We start from the raw sequence: 27,123 nt of genomic DNA, 5'->3' as shown, positions 1-27,123 counted from the left end.
AGATGGTCAGAGACTGCAGACATGATACAGGAGATGGTCAGAGACTGCAGACACTCTACAGGAGATGGTCAGATAGTGTGCATACATGATACAGGAGATGGTCAGAGACTGCATACATGATATAGGAGATGATCAGAGAGTGTGCAGACATGATACAGTTGATGGTCAGAGACTGCACACATGATACAAGAGATGGTCAGAGAATGCAGACATGATACAGCAGATGTCAGAGATTGCATACATGATACAAGAGATGGTCAGAGACTGCATACATGATACAGAAGATGGTCAGAGAGTGTGCAGGCATGATACAGGAGATGGTCAAAGACTGCATACATGATACAAAAGATGGTCAGAGACTGCATACATGAAACAAGAAATTATCAGAGACTGCATACGTGATACAAGAGATGGTCAGAGACTGCATACATGATATAGGAGATGGTAAGAGAGTGTGCAGACATGATCCAGCAGATGGTCAGAGATTGCATACAAGATACAAGAGATGGTCAGAGACTGCATACATGATAGAAGAGATAGTCAGAGTGTGCAGACATGATACAGGAGATGGAAAGAGACTGCAGACATACTGCAAGACATGGTCAGAGACTACAGACATACTACAGGAGATGGTCAGAGACTGCAGACATACTACAGGAGATGATCAGAGAGTGTGCAGACATGATACAAGAGATGGTAAGAGACTGCATACATGATAGAGGAGATGGTCAGATTGTGTGCGGAAATGATACAGGAGAAGGTCAGAGACTGCATACATGATTCAGGAGATGGTCAGAGAATGTGCGGACATGATACAGGAGATGGTCAGAGACTGCATACATGATACAGGAGATGATCAGAGAATGTGCGGTCATGAAACAGGAGATGGTCAGAGACTGCAGACATGATACAGGAGATGGTCAGAGACTGCAGACATGATACAGGAGATGGTCAGAGACTGCACACATCATACAGGAAATGTTCAGAGACTGCACACATGATACAGGAGATGGTCAGAGACTGCATACATGATACAAGAGATGGTGAGAGACTGCATACATGATACAGGAGATGGTCAGAGAAGGTGCAGACATGATACAGGAGATGGTCAGAGACTGCAGACACACTATAGGAGATGGCCATATAGTGTGCGGACATGATACAGGAGATTATTATTAATATATTATTATTATTATACGCAATTTTTTATAGCGCCAACAGTTTACACAGCGCTTTACAATGTATAGGGGGAACAACACAATTACAGTACAATACAAAAGGTACAGGAGGGCCCTACTCGTAGAACTTACATTCTAAAGGAGATGGTCAGAAACTGCATACATGATACAGGAGATGGTCAGAGACTACATACATGATACAGGAAATGTTCAGAGACTGCATACATGATACGGGAAATGGTCAGAGAGTGTGCAGACTTGATACAAGAGATGGTCAGAGACTGCAGACATGATATGGTCAGAGAGTGTGCGGGCATGATACAGGAGATGGTAAGAGACTGCAGACACACTACAGGAGATGGCCATATAGTGTGCAAACATGATACAGGAGATGGTCAGAGACAGCAGACACGATACAGGAGATGGTCAGAGACTGCAGACATGATGCAGGAGATGGTCAGAGACTGCAGACACACTACAGGAGATGGTCAGATAGTGTGCAGACATGATACAGGAGATGGTCAGAGACTGCAGACATGATACAGGAGATGGTAAGAGAGTGTGCAGACATGATACAGGAGATGGTCAATGATTGCATACATGATACAAGAAATGTTCAGAGACTGCATACATGATACAGGAGATGATCAGAGAGTGTGCAGACATGATACAGGAGATGGTCAGAGACTACAGACACATTACAGTAGATGGCCATATAGTGTGCGGACATGATACAGGAGATGGTCAGAGACTGCAGACATGATACAGGAGATGGTTAGAGAGGGTGAGGACATGATACAGGAGATGGTAAGAGACTGCAGACACACTACAGGAGTTGGTCAAATAGTGTGCAGACATGATACAGGAGATGGTCAGAGACTGCAGACATGATAAAGGAGAAGGTCAGAGAGTGTGCGGACAGGATACAGGAGTTGATCAGAGACTGCAGACACACTACAGGGGATGGTCAGATAGTGTGCAGACACGATACAGGAGATGGTCAGAGACTGCAGACATAATACAGGAGATGGTCAGAGACTGCAGACACACTATAGCAGATGGTCAGATAGTGTGCATACATGATACAGGAGATGGTCAGAGACTGCATACATGATAAAGGAGATGATCAGAGAGTGTGCAGACATGATACAAGAGATGGTCAGAGAATGCATACATGATACAAGAGATGGTCAGAGACTGCATACATGATAAAGGAGATGGTCAGAGAGTGTGCAGACATGATACAGAAGATGGTCAGAGACTGCAGAAACACTACAGGAGATGGCCATATAGTGTGCGGACATGATACAGGAGATGGTCAGAGACTGCAGACATGATACAGGAGATGGTCAGAGACTGCATACATGATACAGGAGATGTTCAGAGACTGCAGACATAATACAGGAGATGGTCAGAGAGTGTGCGGACATGATACAGGAGATGGTCAGAGACTGCAGACACACTACAGGAGATGGTAAGAGAGTGTGCAGACATGATACAGGAGATGGTCAGAGATTGCATACATGATACAAGAGATGGTCAGAGATTGCATACATGATACAGAAGATGGTCAGAGAGTGTGCAGACTTGATACAGGAGATGGTCTAAGATTGCATACATGATACAGGAGATGGTCAGAGACTGCATACATGATACAAGAGATGATTAGAGAGTTTGCAGACATAATACAAGAGATGGTTAGAGACTGCATACATGATATGGTCAGAGAGTGTGCAGACATGATACAAGAGACGGTCAGAGACTGCATACATGATACAGGAGATGTTCAGAGACTGCAGACACACTACAGGAGATGGTAAGAGACTGCATACATGATACAAGTGATGGTCAGAGACTGCATACATGATAAAAGAGATGGTCAGAGAGTGTGCAGACATGATACAGGAGATGATCAGAGACTGCAGAAACACTACAGGAGATGGCCATATAGTGTGCGGACATGATACAGGAGATGGTCAAAGACTACATACATTATAGAGGAGATGGTCAGAGACTGCATACATGATACAGGAAATGTTCAGAGACTGCATACATTATACAGGAGATGATCAGAGAGTGGACAGACATGATATAAGAGATGTTTAGAGACTGGATACATGATATGGTCAGAAGGTGTGTGGACATGATACAGGAGATTGTTAGAGACTGCAGACATGATACAGGAGATGGAAAGAGAGTGTGCAGACATGATATAGGAGATGGTCAGAGACTGCATACATGATACAGGAGATGGTCAGAGACTGCAGACACACTACAGGAGATGGCCATATAGTGTGCATACATGATACAGGAGATGGTCAGAGACTGTATACATGATACAGGAGATGATCAGAGACTGCAGACATGAAACAGAAGATGGTAAGATAGTGTGCAGACATGATACAGGAGATGGTTAGAGATTGCATACATGATAAAGGAAATGTTCAGAGACGGCATACATGATACAGGAGATGGTCAGAGACTACATACATGATACAGGAGATGATCAGAGAGTGTGCAGACATGATACAAGAGATGGTCAGAGACTGCATACATGATATGGTCAGATAGTGTGCATACATGATACAGGAGATGGTCAGAGACTGCAGACATGATACAGGAGATGGTCAGAGACTGCAGACACTCTACAGGAGATGGTCAGATAGTGTGCATACATGATACAGGAGATGGTCAGAGACTGCATACATGATATAGGAGATGATCAGAGAGTGTGCAGACATGATACAGTTGATGGTCAGAGACTGCACACATGATACAAGAGATGGTCAGAGAATGCATACATGATACAGGAGATGGGAAGAGAGTGTGCAGACATGATACAGGAGATGGTCAGAGATTGCATACATGATACAAGAGATGGTCAGAGACTGCATACATGATACAGAATATGGTCAGAGAGTGTGCAGGCATGATACAGGAGATGGTCAAAGACTGCATACATGATACAAAAGATGGTCAGGGACTGCATACATGAAACAAGAAATTACCCAGAGACTGCATACATGATACAAAAGATGGCCAGAGACTGCATACGTGATATAAGAGATGGCCAGAGACTGCATACATGATACAGGAGATGGAAAGAGACTGCAGACATACTGCAAGACATGGTCAGAGACTACAGACATACTACAGGAGATGGTCAGAGACTGCAGACATACTACAGGAGATGATCAGAGAGTGTGCAGACATGATACAAGAGATGGTAAGAGACTGCATACATGATAGAGGAGATGGTCAGATTGTGTGCGGAAATGATACAGGAGAAGGTCAGAGACTGCATACATGATTCAGGAGATGGTCAGAGAATGTGCGGACATGATACAGGAGATGGTCAGAGACTGCATACATGATACAGGAGATGGTCAGAGAATGTGCGGTCATGATACAGGAGATGGTCAGAGACTGCAGACATGATACAGGAGATGGTCAGAGACTGCAGACATGATACAGGAGATGGTCAGAGACTGCACACATGATACAGGAAATGTTCAGAGACTGCACACATGATACAGGAGATGGTCAGAAACTGCATACATGATACAAGAGATGGTGAGAGACTGCATACATGATACAAGAGATGGTCAGAGAAGGTGCAGACATGATACAGGAGATGGTCAGAGACTGCAGACACACTACAGGAGATGGCCATATAGTGTGCGGACATGATACAGGAGATTATTATTATTATATTATTATTATTATACGCAATTTTTTATAGCGCCAACAGTTTACACAGCGCTTTACAATGTATAGGGGGAACAACACAATTACAGTACAATACAAAAGGTACAGGAGGGCCCTACTCGTAGAACTTACATTGTAAAGGAGATGGTCAGAAACTGCATACATGATACAGGAGATGGTCAGAGACTGCATACATGATACAGGAAATGTTCAGAGACTGCATACATGATACGGGAGATGGTCAGAGAGTGTGCAGACTTGATACAAGAGATGGTCAGAGACTGCAGACATGATATGGTTAGAGAGTGTGCGGGCATGATACAGGAGATGGTAAGAGACTGCAGACACACTACAGGAGATGGCCATATAGTGTGCAGACATGATACAGGAGATGGTCAGAGACAGCAGACACGATACAGGAGATGGTCAGAGACTGCAGACATGATGCAGGAGATGGTCAGAGACTGCAGACACACTACATGATATGGTCAGAGAGTGTGCTGGCATGATACAGGAGATGGTAAGAGACTGCAGACACACTACAGGAGATGGCCATATAGTGTGCAAACATGATACAGGAGATGGTCAGAGACAGCAGACACGATACAAGAGATGGTCAGAGACTGCAGACATGATGCAGGAGATGGTCAGAGACTGCAGACACACTACAGGAGACGGTCAGATAGTGTGCAGACATGATACAGGAGATGGTCAGAGACTGCAGACATGATACAGGAGATGGTAAGAGAGTGTGCAGACATGATACAGGAGATGGTCATAGATTGCATACATGATACAAGAGATGGTCAGAGATTGCATACATGATACAGAAGATGGTCAGAGAGTGTACAGACATGATACAGGAGATGATCAGAGAGTGTGCAGACATGATACAGGAGATGGTCAGAGACTACAGACACATTACAGGAGATGGCCATATAGTGTGCGGACATGATACAGGAGATGGTTAGAGACTGCATACATGATATGGTCAGAGAGTGTGCAGACATGATACAAGAGACGGTCAGAGACTGCATACATGATACAGGAGATGTTCAGAGACTGCAGACACACTACAGGAGATGGTAAGAGACTGCATACATGATACAAGTGATGGTCAGAGACTGCATACATGATAAAAGAGATGGTCAGAGAGTGTGCAGACATGATACAGGAGATGATCAGAGACTGCAAAAACACTACAGGAGATGGCCATATAGTGTGCGGACATGATACAGGAGATGGTCAAAGACTACATACATTATAGAGGAGATGGTCAGAGACTGCATACATGATACAGGAAATGTTCAGAGACTGCATACATTATACAGGAGATGATCAGAGAGTGGACAGACATGATATAAGAGATGTTTAGAGACTGGATACATGATATGGTCAGAGGGTGTGTGGACATGATACAGGAGACTGTTAGAGACTGCAGACATGATACAGGAGATGGAAAGAGAGTGTGCAGACATGATATAGGAGATGGTCAGAGACTGCATACATGATACAGGAGATGGTCAGAGACTGCAGACACACTACAGGAGATGGCCATATAGTGTGCATACATGATACAGGAGATGGTCAGAGACTGTATACATGATACAGGAGATGATCAGAGACTGCAGACATGAAACAGAAGATGGTAAGATAGTGTGCAGACATGATACAGGAGATGGTTAGAGATTGCATACATGATAAAGGAAATGTTCAGAGACGGCATACATGATACAGGAGATGGTCAGAGACTACATACATGATACAGGAGATGATCAGAGAGTGTGCAGACATGATACAAGAGATGGTCAGAGACTGCATACATGATATGGTCAGAGAGTGTGCAGACATGATACAAGAGATGGTCAGAGACTGCAGACACTCTACAGGAGATGGTCAGATAGTGTGCATACATGATACAGGAGATGGTCAGAGACTGCAGACATGATACAGGAGATGGTCAGAGACTGCAGACACTCTACAGGAGATGGTCAGATAGTGTGCATACATGATACAGGAGATGGTCAGAGACTGCATACATGATATAGGAGATGATCAGAGAGTGTGCAGATATGATACAGTTGATGGTCAGAGACTGCACACATGATACAAGAGATGGTCAGAGAATGCATACATGATACAGGAGATGGGAAGAGAGTGTGCAGACATGATACAGGAGATGGTCAGAGATTGCATACATGATACAAGAGATGGTCAGAGACTGCATACATGATACAGAATATGGTCAGAGAGTGTGCAGGCATGATACAGGAGATGGTCAAAGACTGCATACATGATACAAAAGATGGTCAGGGACTGCATACATGAAACAAGAAATTACCCAGAGACTGCATACATGATACAAAAGATGGCCAGAGACTGCATACGTGATATAAGAGATGGCCAGAGACTGCATACATGATACAGGAGATGGAAAGAGACTGCAGACATACTGCAAGACATGGTCAGAGACTACAGACATACTACAGGAGATGGTCAGAGACTGCAGACATACTACAGGAGATGATCAGAGAGTGTGCAGACATGATACAAGAGATGGTAAGAGACTGCATACATGATAGAGGAGATGGTCAGATTGTGTGCGGAAATGATACAGGAGAAGGTCAGAGACTGCATACATGATTCAGGAGATGGTCAGAGAATGTGCGGACATGATACAGGAGATGGTCAGAGACTGCATACATGATACAGGAGATGGTCAGAGAATGTGCGGTCATGATACAGGAGATGGTCAGAGACTGCAGACATGATACAGGAGATGGTCAGAGACTGCAGACATGATACAGGAGATGGTCAGAGACTGCACACATGATACAGGAAATGTTCAGAGACTGCACACATGATACAGGAGATGGTCAGAAACTGCATACATGATACAAGAGATTGTGAGAGACTGCATACATGATACAAGAGATGGTAAGAGAAGGTGCAGACATGATACAGGAGATGGTCAGAGACTGCAGACACACTACAGGAGATGGCCATATAGTGTGCGGACATGATACAGGAGATTATTATTATTATATTATTATTATTATACGCAATTTTTTATAGCGCCAACAGTTTACACAGCGCTTTACAATGTATAGGGGGAACAACACAATTACAGTACAATACAAAAGGTACAGGAGGGCCCTACTCGTAGAACTTACATTCTAAAGGAGATGGTCAGAAACTGCATACATGATACAGGAGATGGTCAGAGACTGCATACATGATACAGGAAATGTTCAGAGACTGCATACATGATACGGGAGATGGTCAGAGAGTGTGCAGACTTGATACAAGAGATGGTCAGAGACTGCAGACATGATATGGTTAGAGAGTGTGCGGGCATGATACAGGAGATGGTAAGAGACTGCAGACACACTACAGGAGATGGCCATATAGTGTGCAGACATGATACAGGAGATGGTCAGAGACAGCAGACACGATACAGGAGATGGTCAGAGACTGCAGACATGATGCAGGAGATGGTCAGAGACTGCAGACACACTACATGATATGGTCAGAGAGTGTGCGGGCATGATACAGGAGATGGTAAGAGACTGCAGACACACTACAGGAGATGGCCATATAGTGTGCAAACATGATACAGGAGATGGTCAGAGACAGCAGACACGATACAAGAGATGGTCAGAGACTGCAGACATGATGCAGGAGATGGTCAGAGACTGCAGACACACTACAGGAGACGGTCAGATAGTGTGCAGACATGATACAGGAGATGGTCAGAGACTGCAGACATGATACAGGAGATGATCAGAGAGTGTGCAGACATGATACAGGAGATGGTCAGAGACTACAGACACATTACAGGAGATGGCCATATAGTGTGCGGACATGATACAGGAGATGGTCCGAGACTGCAGACATGATACAGGAGATGGTTAGAGAGTGTGTGGACAGGATACAGGAGTTGATCAGAGACTGCAGACACACTACAGAGGATGGTCAGATAGTGTGCAGACACGATACAGGAGATGGTCAGAGACTGCAGACATAATACAGGAGATGGTCAGAGACTGCAGACACACTATAGCAGATGGTCAGATAGTGTGCATACATGATACAGGAGATGGTCAGAGACTGCATACATGATAAAGGAGATGATCAGAGAGTGTGCAGACATGATACAAGAGATGGTCAGAGAATGCATACATGATACAAGAGATGGTCAGAGACTGCATACATGATAAAGGAGATGGTCAGAGAGTGTGCAGACATGATACAGAAGATGGTCAGAGACTGCAGAAACACTACAGGAGATGGCCATTTAGTGTGCGGACATGATACAGGAGATGGTCAGAGACTGCAGAAACACTACAGGAGATGGCCATATAGTGTGCGGACATGATACAGGAGATGGTCAGAGACTGCAGACATGATACAGGAGATGGTAAGAGACTGCAGACACACTACAGGAGATGGCCATATAGTGTGCAGACATGATACAGGAGATGGTCAGAGACAGCAGACACGATACAGGAGATGGTCAGAGACTGCAGACATGATGCAGGAGATGGTCAGAGACTGCAGACACACTACATGATATGGTCAGAGAGTGTGCGGGCATGATACAGGAGATGGTAAGAGACTGCAGACACATTAAAGGAGATGGCCATATAGTGTGCAAACATGATACAGGAGATGGTCAGAGACAGCAGACACGATACAAGAGATGGTCAGAGACTGCAGACATGATGCAGGAGATGGTCAGAGACTGCAGACACACTACAGGAGACGGTCAGATAGTGTGCAGACATGATACAGGAGATGGTCAGAGACTGCAGACATGATACAGGAGATGGTAAGAGAGTGTGCAGACATGATACAGGAGATGGTCATAGATTGCATACATGATACAAGAGATGGTCAGAGATTGCATACATGATACAGAAGATGGTCAGAGAGTGTACAGACATGATACAGGAGATGATCAGAGAGTGTGCAGACATGATACAGGAGATGGTCAGAGACTACAGACACATTACAGGAGATGGCCATATAGTGTGCGGACATGATACAGGAGATGGTCCGAGACTGCATACATGATAAAGGAGATGATCAGAGAGTGTGCAGACATGATACAAGAGATGGTCAGAGAATGCATACATGATACAAGAGATGGTCAGAGACTGCATACATGATAAAGGAGATGGTCAGAGAGTGTGCAGACATGATACAGAAGATGGTCAGAGACTGCAGAAACACTACAGGAGATGGCCATTTAGTGTGCGGACATGATACAGGAGATGGTCAGAGACTGCAGAAACACTACAGGAGATGGCCATATAGTGTGCGGACATGATACAGGAGATGGTCAGAGACTGCAGACATGATACAGGAGATGGTCAGGGAGTGTGCGGACATGATACAGGAGATGGTCAGAAACTGCAGACACACTACAGAAGATGGTAAGAGAATGTGCAGACATGATACAGGAGATGGTCAGAGATTGCATACATGATACAAGAGATGGTCAGAGATTGCATACATGATACAGAAGATGGTCAGAGAGTGTGCAGACTTGATACAGGAGATGGTCTAAGATTGCATACATGATACAGGAGATGGTCAGAGACTGTATACATGATACAAGAGATGATTAGAGAGTTTGCAGACATGATACAAGAGATGGTTAGAGACTGCATACATGATATGGTCAGAGAGTGTGCAGACATGATACAAGAGATGGTCAGAGACTGCATACATGATACAGGAGATGTTCAGAGACTGCAGACACACTACAGGAGATGGCCATATAGTGTGCGGACATGATTCAGGAAATGGTCAGAGACTGCAGACACACTACAGGAGATGGTAAGAGACTGCATACATGATACAAGTGATGGTCAGAGACTGCATACATGATAAAGGAGATGGTCAGAGAGTGTGCAGACATGATACAGGAGATGGTCAGAGACTGCAGAAACACTACAGGAGATGGCCATATAGTGTGCGGACATGATACAGGAGATGGTCAGAGACTGCATACATTATACAGGAGATGGTCAGAGACTGCATACATAATACAGGAAATGTTCAGAGACTGCATACATGATACAGGAGATGATCAGAGAGTGGACAGACATGATATAAGAGATGTTTAGAGACTGGATACATGATATGGTCAGAGGGTGTGTGGACATGATACAGGAGATTGTCAGAGACTGCAGACATGATACAGGAGATGGAAAGAGAGTGTGCAGACATGATATAGGAGATGGTCAGAGACTGCATACATGATACAGGAGTTGGTCAGAGACTGCAGACACACTACAGGAGATGGCCATATAGTGTGCATACATGATACAGGAGATGGTCAGAGACTGTATACATGATAGAGGAGATGATCAGAGACTGCAGACATGAAACAGAAGATGGTAAGAGAGTGTGCAGACATGATATAGGAGATGGTTAGAGATTGCATACATGATAAAGGAAATGTTCAGAGACAGCATACATGATACAGGAGATGGTCAGAGACTACATACATGATACAGGAGATGATCAGAGAGTGTGCAGACATGATACAAGAGATGGTCAGAGACTGCATACATGATATGGTCAGAGAGTGTGCAGACACGATACAAGAGATGGTCAGAGACTGCAGACATGATACAGGAGATGGTCAGAGACTGCAGACACTCTACAGGAGATGGTCAGATAGTGTGCATACATGATACAGGAGATGGTCAGAGACTGCATACATGATATAGGAGATGATCAGAGAGTGTGCAGACATGATACAAGAGATGGTCATAGACTGCATACATGATACAAGAGATGGTCGGAGACTGCATACATGATAAAGGAGTTGGTCAGAGAGTGTGCAGACACGATACAGGAGATGGTCAGAGACTGCAGAAACACTACAGGAGATAGCCATATAGTGTGCGGACATGATACAGGAGATGGTCAGAGACTGCAGACATGATACAGGAGATGGTCAGAGACTTCATACATGATACAGGAGATGATCAGAGACTGCATACATGATACAGGAAATGTTCAGAGACTGCATACATGATACAGGAGATAGTTAGAGACTGCATACATGATACAGGAGAAGATCAGAGAGTGTGCAGACATGATACAAGAGATGGTCAGAGACTGAATACATGAAATTGTCAGAGAGTGTGCAGACATGATACAGGAGATGGTTAGAGACTGCAGACATGATACAGGAGATGGTCAGAGAGTGTGCGGACATGATACAGGAGATGGTCAGAGACTGCAGACACACTACAGGAGATAGCCAGATAGTGTGCAGATACACTACATGAGATGGCCATATAGTGTGCGGACATGATACAGGAGATGGTAAGAGACTGCAGACATAATACAAGAAATGGTCAGAGTGTGCGGACATGATACAGGAGATGGTTAGAGACTGCAGACACACTACAGGAGATGGTTAGATAGTGTGCGGACACGATACAGGAGATGGTCAGAGACTGCAGACATGATACAAAAGATGGTAGGAGACTGCAGACACACTACAGGAAATGGTCAGAGACTGCATACATGATACAAGTGATGGTCAGAGACTGCATACATGATACAGGAGATGATCAGAGACTGCAGACATGATAAAGGAGATGGTAAGAGAGTGTGCAGACATGATACAGGAGATGGTCAGAGATTGCATACATGATACAAGATATGGTCAGAGATTGCATACATGATACAGAAGATGGTCAGAGAGTGTGCAGACATGATACAGGAGATGGTCAAAAATTGCATACATGATACAGTAAGTGTTCAGAAACTGCATACATGATACAGGAGATGGTCAGAGACTGCAGACATGATACAGGAGATTATTATTATTATATTATTATTATTATAAGCAAATTTTTATAGCGCCAACAGTTTACGCAGCGCTTTACAATGTATAGGGGGAACAACACAATTACAGTACAATACAAAAGATACAGGAGGGCCCTGCTCGTAGAACTTACATTCTAAAGGAGATGGTCAGAAACTGCATACATGATACAAGAGATGGTCAGAGACTGCATACATGATACAGGAAATGTTCAGAGACTGCATACATGATACAGGAGATGATCAGAGAGTGTGCAGACATGATACAAGAGATAGTCAGAGACTGCATACAGGATATGGTCAGAGAGTGTGCAGACATGATACAAGAGATGGTCAGAGACTGCATACATGATACAGGAGATGGTCATAGAGTGTGCGGACATGATACAGGAGATGGTAAGAGACTGCAGACACACTAAAGGGGATGGCCATATAATGTGCAGACATGATACAGGAGATGGTTAAAGACTGCAGACATGATACAGGAGATGGTGAGAGAGTATGCAGACATGATACAAGAGATGGTCAGAGACTGCAGACACACTACAGGAGATAGCCAGATAGTGTGCAGACATGATACAGGAGATGGTCAAAGACTGCAGACATGATATAAGAGATGGTCAGAGACTGCATACATGATACAAGAGATGCCCAGAGACTGCATACATGATACAAGAAATGGTCAGAGACTGCATACATGATACAGGAGATGGTCATAGAGTGTGCGGACATGATACAGGAGATGGTCAAAGACTGCAGACACACTAAAGGGGATGGCCATATAATGTGCAGACATGATACAGGAGATAGTTAGAGACTGCAGACATGATACAGGAGATGGTCAGAGAGTGTGCAGACATGATACAAGAGATGGTTAGAGACTGCAGGCACACTACAGGAGATAGCCAGATAGTGTGCAGACATGATACAGGAGATGGTCAGAGACTGCAGACATGATACAAGAGATGGTCAGAGACCGCATACATGATACAAGAGATGCCCAGAGACTGCATACATGATACAAGAAATGGTCAGAGACTGCATACATGATACAAAAGATGGTCAGAGACTGCATACATGATACAGAAGATGGTCAGAGGGTGTGCAGACATGATACAGGAGATGGTCAAAGACTGCATACCTGATACAAGAGATGGTCAGAGACTGCATACATGATACAAGAGATGGTCAGAGACTGCATATATGATACCGGAGATGGTCAGAAAATGTGCGGACATGATACAGGAGATGGTCAGAGACTGCATACATGATACAGGAGATGGTCAGAGACTGCAGAAACACTACAGGAGATGGCCATATAGTGTGCGGACATGATACAGGAGATGGTCAGAGACTGCAGAAACACTACAGGAGATGGCCATATAGTGTGCGGACATGATACAGGAGATGGTCAGAGACTGCAGACATGATACAGGAGATGGTCAGGGAGTGTGCGGACATGATACAGGAGATGGTCAGAAACTGCAGACACACTACAGAAGATGGTAAGAGAATGTGCAGACATGATACAGGAGATGGTCAGAGATTGCATACATGATACAAGAGATGGTCAGAGATTGCATACATGATACAGAAGATGGTCAGAGAGTGTGCAGACTTGATACAGGAGATGGTCTAAGATTGCATACATGATACAGGAGATGGTCAGAGACTGTATACATGATACAAGAGATGATTAGAGAGTTTGCAGACATGATACAAGAGATGGTTAGAGACTGCATACATGATATGGTCAGAGAGTGTGCAGACATGATACAAGAGATGGTCAGAGACTGCATACATGATACAGGAGATGTTCAGAGACTGCAGACACACTACAGGAGATGGCCATATAGTGTGCGGACATGATTCAGGAAATGGTCAGAGACTGCAGACACACTACAGGAGATGGTAAGAGACTGCATACATGATACAAGTGATGGTCAGAGACTGCATACATGATAAAGGAGATGGTCAGAGAGTGTGCAGACATGATACAGGAGATGGTCAGAGACTGCAGAAACACTACAGGAGATGGCCATATAGTGTGCGGACATGATACAGGAGATGGTCAGAGACTGCATACATTATACAGGAGATGGTCAGAGACTGCATACATAATACAGGAAATGTTCAGAGACTGCATACATGATACAGGAGATGATCAGAGAGTGGACAGACATGATATAAGAGATGTTTAGAGACTGGATACATGATATGGTCAGAGGGTGTGTGGACATGATACAGGAGATTGTCAGAGACTGCAGACATGATACAGGAGATGGAAAGAGAGTGTGCAGACATGATATAGGAGATGGTCAGAGACTGCATACATGATACAGGAGTTGGTCAGAGACTGCAGACACACTACAGGAGATGGCCATATAGTGTGCATACATGATACAGGAGATGGTCAGAGACTGTATACATGATAGAGGAGATGATCAGAGACTGCAGACATGAAACAGAAGATGGTAAGAGAGTGTGCAGACATGATATAGGAGATGGTTAGAGATTGCATACATGATAAAGGAAATGTTCAGAGACAGCATACATGATACAGGAGATGGTCAGAGACTACATACATGATACAGGAGATGATCAGAGAGTGTGCAGACATGATACAAGAGATGGTCAGAGACTGCATACATGATATGGTCAGAGAGTGTGCAGACACGATACAAGAGATGGTCAGAGACTGCAGACATGATACAGGAGATGGTCAGAGACTGCAGACACTCTACAGGAGATGGTCAGATAGTGTGCATACATGATACAGGAGATGGTCAGAGACTGCATACATGATATAGGAGATGATCAGAGAGTGTGCAGACATGATACAAGAGATGGTCATAGACTGCATACATGATACAAGAGATGGTCGGAGACTGCATACATGATAAAGGAGTTGGTCAGAGAGTGTGCAGACACGATACAGGAGATGGTCAGAGACTGCAGAAACACTACAGGAGATAGCCATATAGTGTGCGGACATGATACAGGAGATGGTCAGAGACTGCAGACATGATACAGGAGATGGTCAGAGACTTCATACATGATACAGGAGATGATCAGAGACTGCATACATGATACAGGAAATGTTCAGAGACTGCATACATGATACAGGAGATAGTTAGAGACTGCATACATGATACAGGAGAAGATCAGAGAGTGTGCAGACATGATACAAGAGATGGTCAGAGACTGAATACATGAAATTGTCAGAGAGTGTGCAGACATGATACAGGAGATGGTTAGAGACTGCAGACATGATACAGGAGATGGTCAGAGAGTGTGCGGACATGATACAGGAGATGGTCAGAGACTGCAGACACACTACAGGAGATAGCCAGATAGTGTGCAGATACACTACATGAGATGGCCATATAGTGTGCGGACATGATACAGGAGATGGTAAGAGACTGCAGACATAATACAAGAAATGGTCAGAGTGTGCGGACATGATACAGGAGATGGTTAGAGACTGCAGACACACTACAGGAGATGGTTAGATAGTGTGCGGACACGATACAGGAGATGGTCAGAGACTGCAGACATGATACAAAAGATGGTAGGAGACTGCAGACACACTACAGGAAATGGTCAGAGACTGCATACATGATACAAGTGATGGTCAGAGACTGCATACATGATACAGGAGATGATCAGAGACTGCAGACATGATAAAGGAGATGGTAAGAGAGTGTGCAGACATGATACAGGAGATGGTCAGAGATTGCATACATGATACAAGATATGGTCAGAGATTGCATACATGATACAGAAGATGGTCAGAGAGTGTGCAGACATGATACAGGAGATGGTCAAAAATTGCATACATGATACAGTAAGTGTTCAGAAACTGCATACATGATACAGGAGATGGTCAGAGACTGCAGACATGATACAGGAGATTATTATTATTATATTATTATTATTATAAGCAAATTTTTATAGCGCCAACAGTTTACGCAGCGCTTTACAATGTATAGGGGGAACAACACAATTACAGTACAATACAAAAGATACAGGAGGGCCCTGCTCGTAGAACTTACATTCTAAAGGAGATGGTCAGAAACTGCATACATGATACAAGAGATGGTCAGAGACTGCATACATGATACAGGAAATGTTCAGAGACTGCATACATGATACAGGAGATGATCAGAGAGTGTGCAGACATGATACAAGAGATAGTCAGAGACTGCATACAGGATATGGTCAGAGAGTGTGCAGACATGATACAAGAGATGGTCAGAGACTGCATACATGATACAGGAGATGGTCATAGAGTGTGCGGACATGATACAGGAGATGGTAAGAGACTGCAGACACACTAAAGGGGATGGCCATATAATGTGCAGACATGATACAGGAGATGGTTAAAGACTGCAGACATGATACAGGAGATGGTGAGAGAGTATGCAGACATGATACAAGAGATGGTCAGAGACTGCAGACACACTACAGGAGATAGCCAGATAGTGTGCAGACATGATACAGGAGATGGTCAAAGACTGCAGACATGATATAAGAGATGGTCAGAGACTGCATACATGATACAAGAGATGCCCAGAGACTGCATACATGATACAAGAAATGGTCAGAGACTGCATACATGATACAGGAGATGGTCATAGAGTGTGCGGACATGATACAGGAGATGGTCAAAGACTGCAGACACACTAAAGGGGATGGCCATATAATGTGCAGACATGATACAGGAGATAGTTAGAGACTGCAGACATGATACAGGAGATGGTCAGAGAGTGTGCAGACATGATACAAGAGATGGTTAGAGACTGCAGGCACACTACAGGAGATAGCCAGATAGTGTGCAGACATGATACAGGAGATGGTCAGAGACTGCAGACATGATACAAGAGATGGTCAGAGACCGCATACATGATACAAGAGATGCCCAGAGACTGCATACATGATACAAGAAATGGTCAGAGACTGCATACATGATACAAAAGATGGTCAGAGACTGCATACATGATACAGAAGATGGTCAGAGGGTGTGCAGACATGATACAGGAGATGGTCAAAGACTGCATACCTGATACAAGAGATGGTCAGAGACTGCATACATGATACAAGAGATGGTCAGAGACTGCATATATGATACCGGAGATGGTCAGAAAATGTGCGGACATGATACAGGAGATGGTCAGAGACTGCATACATGATACAGGAGATGGTCAGAGACTACAGCCATGATACAGGAGTTGGTCAGAGACTGCAGACACACTACAGGAGATGGCCATATAGTGTGCAGACATGATACAGGAGATAGTCAGAGACTGCAGACATGATACAGGAGATGGTCAGATAGTGTGCGGACATGATACAGGAGATGGTCAGAGACTGCAGACATGATACAGGAGATGGTCAGAGACTGCAGACATGATACAGGAGATGGTCAGAGACTGCATACATGATACAGGAGATGGTTAGAGACTGCATACATGATACAAGAGATGGCCAAAGACTGCATACATGATACAAGAAATGATCAGAGACTACATACATGATACAAAAGATGGTCAGAGACTGCATACATGATACAAAATATGGTCAGAGACTGCATACATGATACAAGTGATGGTCAGAGACTGCATACATGATACAGGAGATGGTAAGAGAGTGTGCAAACATGATACAGGAGATGGTCAGAGATTGCATACATGATACAGGAGATGGTTAGAGACTGCATACATGATACAGGAGATTATCAGAGAATATGCGGACATGATACAGGAGATGGTCAGAGACTGCAGACATACTACAGGAGATGTTCAGAGACTGCAGACATACTACAGGAGATGTTCAGAGACTGCAGACATACTACAGGAGATGGTCAGAGACTGCAGACATACTACAGGAGACGGTCAGAGACTGCAGACATACTACAGGAGACGGTCAGAGACTGCAGACACACTACAGGAGATGGTCAAATAGTGTGCGGACATGATACAGGAGATAGAGACTGTAGACATGATACTGGAGATGGTCAGAGACTGCATACATGATGCAGGAGATGGTCAGAGATTGCATACATGATACAGAAGATGGTCAGAGAGTGTGTAGACATGATACAGGAGATGGTCAAAGGCTGCATACATATTACAGGAGATGGTCAGGGACTGCATACATGATACAGGAGATGGTCAGAGACTGCATATATGATACAGGAGATGGTCAGAGACTGCATATATGATACAGGAGATGGTCAGAGAATGTGCGGACATGATACAGGAGATGGTCAGATACTGCATACATGATACAGGAGATGGTCAGAGACTGCATATATGATACAGGAGATGATCAGAGAGTGTGCAGACATGATACAAGAGATGGTTAGAGACTGCATACATGATATGGTCAGAGAGTGTGCAGACATGATACAAGAGATGGTCAGAGACTGCATACATTATACAGGATATAGTCAGAAAGCATGAAGACGGGGGGCGTGGCCAAGATGGCGATGTGAGCGACTGCTTTTTAGAGAGCTCCGCACATCGCTAATAACAATCCGGATCCATCGGCTTTTAAAACCCTGCTGCCACATCCCTGTTGTCTGTGGGGAGTCTAAAGACTTTCTGGCTCTTGAATGGGGAGGACAGTTTCTGCTCTGGGGCCGCAATTGGGGCCCGTAGGACGCTCCCGGCATACATCGTGCTACTAGGCCACAGTGGCGGCCTTTCCTGGTGGGCCGCGCCGCGTCTCAAGGGATCCCTGGTGCGATTGGCACTCCCGGGGAGCATCACAGCCCGCTGCAGACCGCGGGTGAAGGTCCATCAGCAGGCTTAGGCCTGGCCATAAAAGCTGACTCAGCTCTGATCTTCTCCTCACCACCCACGGACAGCTAGGCCGCAACTGCGCCCTTTCCTGAGGATCCGGGGCCGCCGGATCGGCTAGGAGAGTGACTGACACAAGGGGCCTGGAGGAGGGGACCCTAATACGGCTGGAGGCCTCTACCTGAACAGTGGAGCAGGCCCTAAACCTTCTTTACCCCTGACATCCTGGGTGGGACACACTGAGGATAAGCTGCAAGTTCCTGTGGGCCTGTGGAAGTCTGAGGAGGATAGCCCGGTCTTACTCAATCTGCAGGTGAGGGGGTAGATTCTCTGGGGGGCATGTACCGCTCTACACAGACTGCCTGCATACCCCTGAAACCCCCCCTGATGGGCTCCCCCAACCACCCACTGATTATTGCCCAGATTGGGGCTTTGGCATTCTGAATGAGGCGCAGGTCTTCTTGTGCAAAATATAGCAAAGGGGGCAAAAAGTTGGCCTTTCCGCCACAGTCGGACTTCCCTCAGACCCCCACCTGTCCCACTCCGGATGCTCACACTATACGCAGCGCACATAGAGCTTCACAGACAAGCATCATGGAGACGGACGACTCTCGTCCCCCTGGCTGGCGGACGTCATGGCGGCCATTGCAACTTGCCAATCCACGTTAACAACAAAAATTGAGGCTGTCCAGTTAGATATGGGTCTAATCCGCCAAGATATAGACAAAATTAGGTCGCGAGTTACTGAGACGGAACAAAGACTGAGTACCACTGAAGACACTACGGCGGAACATGGAGTAACACTCCGTACGCTTCAAACCAAAGTTAAAGTCCTAGAATACAGAGGCGAAGACGCGGAGAACAGAAACCGGCACAATAATTTTCGCATTACCGGTTTACCGGAGGGGGCGGAGGGGAACAACCCTACCTCCTTCATAGAAGGCTTGCTGCGCGACCTCCTGCCGGAGGCCCGATGGTCACCCTACTACACAGTCGAGAGGGCACACCGTATACCGCCTAAGCCAGGGCCTCCTGGATCCCCTCCTCGCACCTTCATACTCCATCTCCTTGATTTTAGAGACAGGGATGAAGTTCTTCACGCCTCCAGAAATGTTGGGGACCTAAGATTTCAGAACACTAAATTGATGATTTTCCCTGACTATTCGGTGGAGACCCAAAAACTCAGGAAATCGTTTGACCAGGTTAAGGCGGCATTGAGATCACGCAGCATTCGCTATAGCGTACTCTTCCCTGCTCACTTGAGGGTCCAAGATGGCGAGACGACACGATTTTTCACCACACCGAGAGAGGCCTCTGCCTGGCTGGATTCTCTGCCACAGATCCGCTGACCGACTAACCGGTATATGCCGAATGTCCTCTTCATTGTTTAATCATAACAACCTGGGCCCAGGTCTGAGTTCACGCACGAACTGCTCCATGGATGACTTAGTTTTGTTGCACAGGTTGTGCCCAGTTCAACCCCATGGTGTGCTCAGACTTGAGGGGGGTAACTAACTATCCCCTATCAGGAAATTCTAAGTTAATGCCCCTGCCAAAGAATTTGGTCAGGAGACTATTGAGATATGAAGCTTCTTGACACCTGCATATCCCCTTGGGGTGTACTAAAGTTCCTGTTCTGGGTATCCTTTTAATGATGGATCAACTTCACTGTGAGGTCGCAATATGGTTTACTTTTTCTCTGTTTGACTTTTAACACCTCACAGCCTGTTATATTCCATTAGCGGAGTTCTCACATTTGAAGGGCCGCTTGAACTGCTGCTTACCCCCCCGTGAGAAGTCTCGGGGGGTTGGGCTCGCCTCTTCCATGGACCCCTCGTTGCAGCCGGCGAGCTGAATTGGTTTGGGATTGAAACCCACCTCAGTTTGGGGGGGTTGGGTGGGGTGGGGGGTGGTGAAGGTTCCCCTAAAGGGGCTATTTTAATTTACGTTAGATGTTGGGCTGTTTTCAGGTTAGTTTTGTTTTTGTTTTACAATTGTTTTAAAAAAATTGACTCATCAGCATTGCAATGTTTTCAGGTGTGTCCGTTATGGGTCCGGGGGTCCAATTCAGGTGCCATGACCTACATTGATCCTAACATTATTATTCTGAGTAACCATGTCCTCCCTTAACATCATTTCCTGGAACACCAGGGGACTGAATTCCCCGGTCAAGCGTTCCCTGGTGTTCCAATTCATTAAAGCTTATAACCCTCATATATGTGTCTTACAGGAAACACATTTAATAGGAAGTAGGGTTCTGGCCCTCAAAAAACCATGGGTGGGCTACCACTACCACTCTACACACTCCAGTTTTTCCAGGGGTGTTACTATCCTGATACTGAAATCTCTTCCTTTCCGGCTCCTGGATTTGGCCCTGGACCCTGATGGTCGTTATGTCATCATCCATGCTAAAATATACTCTCTGACGTGGACTATTGTGGGTTTATACTTGCCTCCTCTGGCTTCCTTGCTGGTGCTCAACCAGATCACCGACAAGATAGCCGAATTTGCATCTGATAACAATATCATATTGGGTGATTTTAATCTGGTCCCTGATCCGGATCTTGATAGACTAGCGTCTGCGGGATATCATCACCCTGGGTTGACTGAATGGGCGGATACATATGGCCTGACTGATGTCTGGAGGTGGAGACACCCCCAGACCAGGGCATACACATGCCATTCGGCCTCTCATAGGACGTTCTCCCAAACTCAGTCTTTGCGGGAAGTCTGGTCCTCCCACGGGTCACAGATATACGAATACTCCCTAGAGGAATCTCTGACCACGCTCCCCTGTTGTTGTCATTGGACCTTTCACTGGGTCCTGTAGACAAGATATGGAGGCTCTCGAGGTTTTGGATTTCAGACACGGATGTGGACTCCCAATTCAGAACAGAGCTGCTTGACTTCTGGGTGGTAAATGTAGGTTCGGCTGACCCCACGGTTGTCTGGGATGCCTTCAAGGCCACGACGAGGGGACACTACCAGACCATCATAGCCAAAGTCCGTAGGGAGCGCAGGGCAGAGTTGGTAAGGGCTGAGAGGGAGGCGAGTAGCACAGAGGTTCTCTTTGTTCGTACCCGTGACCCGATACACTATTCACAATTACAACTTATGACGTCGGAGGTGGTTCGTCTTCGTACCTCTCTTACCCAGAAAAAAATGTTGGCTCAATCCCAGCGGATTTTTGAGCAGGGGGAGTGGGCGGGCCGTTTGTTGGCATGGCTCTCCAGGGAACAGGCGGGAGGGATGAGCATTTCCCACATCAGGGATCCCTCGGGACAGATAGTCCACACACCGGAAGAGATCAATAGCTGCTTTGCGGAGTTCTACAAATCCCTCTACACGTCCAGGGTAAATTATAGGGAGGAGGATCTGGTACCATACTTAGATAATATTGATATCCCAACCCTTACGGCGACGTATCGTGATAAGCTTGACGCCCCAATTACATCCTTAGAAATACTCCAGGCACTCAAATCAATGCACATGGGGAAAACACCGGGACCTGATGGTATCCCTGTAGAATTTTACACACAATACGCTGCAGAACTAGTAGATAAGCTTCAGGGCCTCTTCTCTGCGTCGACGCGCCTCGAGAAACTCCCGGATACAATGAGTGAGGCTATCATAGTGGTGATTCCCAAGCCAGGGAAAGCTCCTACTTTATGCTCCTCGTATCGCCCCATATCCCTCCTGAATGTGGATGCAAAAGTCCTGGCAAAAGTATTGGCCAATAGGCTTAACCTAGTCATCACTGCCCTGATTCACAGGGATCAAACAGGCTTTATGCCCGGGAGAGGTACCGACATTAATATCAGACGTCTTTATACTCATATAGACAGGGCAGATGCGGCGTTTGGGGGATTGGTGGCCTCACTCGACGCCGAGAAGGCTTTTGACTTCGTCTAGTGGGGCTACTTATGGGAGGTGCTCTCGCAATTTGGGTTTGGCCCAGGTTTCACGAAATGGCTCCGCATGCTATATCATAGTCCTTCAGCCAGAATATGCACCAACGGTTGTCTATCAGAGAAGTTTAAATTGTTTAGGGGTACGAGACAAGGGTGTCCCCTCTCCCCGGGCTTATTTGCCTTGGCGATAGAGCCCCTGGCTATACTGCTGCAGGCTGACCCCGAGGTGAGGGGGCTTCAGGTGGGCCCAATCGAGGAGAAGATTTCGCTGTACGCGAACAACGCTCTACTCTATTTGGTGGACGCGTCGTCCTCCTTGCAGACTGCACTAGGTCAGATCAAATGATTCGGCGGGTATTCGGGGATCCGTGTCAACTGGGATAAGTCGATATTGTTCCCGCTCCATCCGCCGACCCCTAGGGTCCCACACGCGCAGCTTAAATGGGTAGAGGACTTCAAGTACCTAGGAATTAAAATTAGTGGTAAAGTCCAGGATTATATGGACAACAATCTGCGACCACTTATGACACAGCTAACGGCCAAGTGCACTTCTTGGCGTACCCTCCCATTGACCCTGGTTGGCAGAGTAAATCTGCTAAAAATGATTTACCTTCCCAAATATTTATACTTTTTCCGCAACACACCCATACATATTCCTAGGGCCTTCTTCCGAAAGTTGGAGAGTCTGCTGATACACTTTGTGTGGGCTGGGAGGCCACCCAGGGTGGCCAAGCAGATCCTATATCTCCCACTATCGGGGGGGGACTGGCACTACCGAACTTCCAGATTTATTACTGGGCAGCTGTTCTTGTTACGATTCGGTGGTGGTTCTCCCAGCCCGCACAGAATCCTACTGTCACTCTCGAAGCAGCCATTTTGGGTTCTTTTGCAGCCCTGAGCAATCTTCCGTTCCGTGGATTCGGGCTAGTCCTTCCATGACAACTCCGATGCGAACCACCGTAAGGGTCTGGCAGGAGGCTAGGAGGATATATGGGAAACCTAATCATATCTCACCTCATATGCCCCTATAGGGCAACCCCATGCTCCCTCACCTTCACAGTATATGAGAAAAGACAATTCCCCTGGGTGGACTTTACCAGCACTTGCTAACAAATATTGGATAGTGAGTACGTATAGCGGAGTGTAAAGAGTAAAAAGATTTTTATTTTAACATAACATAGATTAAAAACATATTAAAAACAATACCCCAAACCATATGTCCATATATGCATATATGTTATTACCAGCAATACTAAAAATATTCTGTAATATCACCATGTCATATGTAAATGGTATACTATAATCATAATTTAGAAATATCACACAAATTAAAATTGCCCCCCCCATTTTTTTCATTTTTTCATTTTTTTTTTTTCATTCCAATTATACAGACACACCATGAATTACATACGTAGTATACAGTCTCCAATAAATTGCAGACACATGATCTCTCCATAGTAGAAAACATTATTTCCCTTTCTAGTTAGTACCAATTCTCCAATAAATTGCAGACACATGATCTCTCCATAGTAGAAAACATTATTTCCCTTTCTAGTATACCAATTTGTGAATTTCTGTTTAAACTATATTTATAAACACTCATTTTGTTTACATTATTTTACCTTTAGGGGTTTCCTCTCCTCTTGCCTCAGTACATTGCTCTGGTCTGCACGCACCCGGGAGGGACGGGGGTTGGTGAGATTTTATGTCTCAGTTAAGGGCATTTCCAACAAATAATAGCAACTAGTGATAAATATTGTGTCCCTATGATAACAACTATACCAGCAATAATGTCCAATGCTATTCCAATTCGGAAGTTTTAAAGTAATTCAACGAAACATATTACAAGTGAGTGATCTACTATCTAAACATAGATTGACTAGACATATCTATACTTACATGCTACGATAATCCACTCACTATGTTATATTTTAACCACTTTAGACGAAGTGCTCTTTCTTTGCTACATCCCTGAAGAAGGACAAAAATAGTATTGACTCCGAAACGTGTTGGGTGTGAACAAGAGCCCTCATACAATTTATGTTTTGTAACAATACTGTCATTTATTGTTCTTGTACTGTGTTCCGTCGAATGTATGTTACAATTAGGGATGAACTTCGAGTTCAAGCCAATCAAGCAAACAATTTGGGGTGTTCGCGGGAAATTCGAATGCCGCGGAACACCCTTTAAAAGTCTATGGGAGAAATCAAAAGTGCTAATTTTAAAGGCTTATATGCAAGTTATTGTCATAAAAAGTGTTTGGGGACCTGGGTCCTGCCCCAGGGGACATGGATCAATGCAAAAAAAAGTTTTAAAAACGGCCGTTTTTTCAGGAGCAGTGATTATAATAATGCTTAAAGTCAAACAATAAAAGTGTAATATTCCTTTAAATTTCGTAGCTGGGGGGTGTCTATAGTATGCCTGTAAAGGGGCGCATGTTTCCCGTGTTTAGAACAGTCTGACAGCAAAATGACATTTCGAAGGAAAAAACCCATTTAAAACTACTCGCGGCTATTGCATTGCCGACAATACACATAGAAGTTCATTGATAAAAACGGCATGGGAATTCCCCACATGGGAACCCCGAACCAAAATTAAAAAAAAAAATGATGTGGGAGTCCCCCTAAATTCCATACCAGGCCCTTCAGGTCTGGTATGGATATTAAGGGGAACCCCGGCCAAAATTTAAAAATAAATGACGTGGGGTTCCCCCTAAATTCCATACCAGACCCTTCAGGTCTGGTATGGATTTTAAGGGGAACCCCGCGCCAAAAAAAAAAAAACAGCATGGGGGCCCCCCAAAATACCATACCAGGCCCTTATCCGAGCACGCAACCTGGCAGGCCGCAGGAAAAGAGGGGGGGACGAGAGTGCGCCCCCCCCCCTCCTGAACCATACCAGGCCACATGCCCTCAACATTGGGAGTCTACTCACAGTAGAGTATGACACCAAACTAACTAAGACATGGGAAAAATGGAGGGTTGATATCCCTTCCCTAGATGAAGAGGAATGGAAGGAGTGCTTACTTTCCTACATCCCTTCCATGATCGCGGCGAACGAACGTTCATACAATTTAAGTTCCTACACAGAGCGTACTTCAACCCACAGAGACTGGCGCGCATTTACGATCAAAGGGACCCCAATTGTCAGAGATGCAGGCAGGAGGTGGGCACCTTTTGGCACATGGTCTGGTCCTGTCCCAAACTTAAACCCTTTTGGTCAGCAGTAGCCTCCACACTGAGCAATGTCACAGATTTTAATATACCGATCGATCCTCAGATACTATTGCTTAGCCATTTGGAGGATCTTGAGGGAGAGAGATATAGTAAACTGTGTCTTATCTTTGCATTATATTATGCTAGGCGTGAAATCTTAATGGTATGGAAAAAGGCAGAGCCTCCTACTTTGGAGTCATGGAAAAGGTCGGTGAACATGGTACTTCCCCTGTATAGATTGGCATATGAAAGTAGGCAATGTCCAGGTAAATTCGATAAGATCTGGTCCTCTTGGGTAGACGCCTCTGGGGTCCCGGAGCCCCCTACTCCATAATTATTATGTTGTGAAACTCATTGGAGGACCTAGGTCTCTTTGACTATTCTCCCTGGGCCCGTTCCCTCTTGCCCCCCCCTTACCTTTCCTTCGCTCCCCTCCCCCCCCTCCTCCCCCTTC

This window comes from Aquarana catesbeiana, linkage group LG10, assembly GCF_042186555.1.
Source record: "Aquarana catesbeiana isolate 2022-GZ linkage group LG10, ASM4218655v1, whole genome shotgun sequence".
NCBI classification, from domain to species: Eukaryota; Metazoa; Chordata; class Amphibia; order Anura; family Ranidae; genus Aquarana; species Aquarana catesbeiana.
This window is presented reverse-complemented; position numbering follows the sequence as displayed.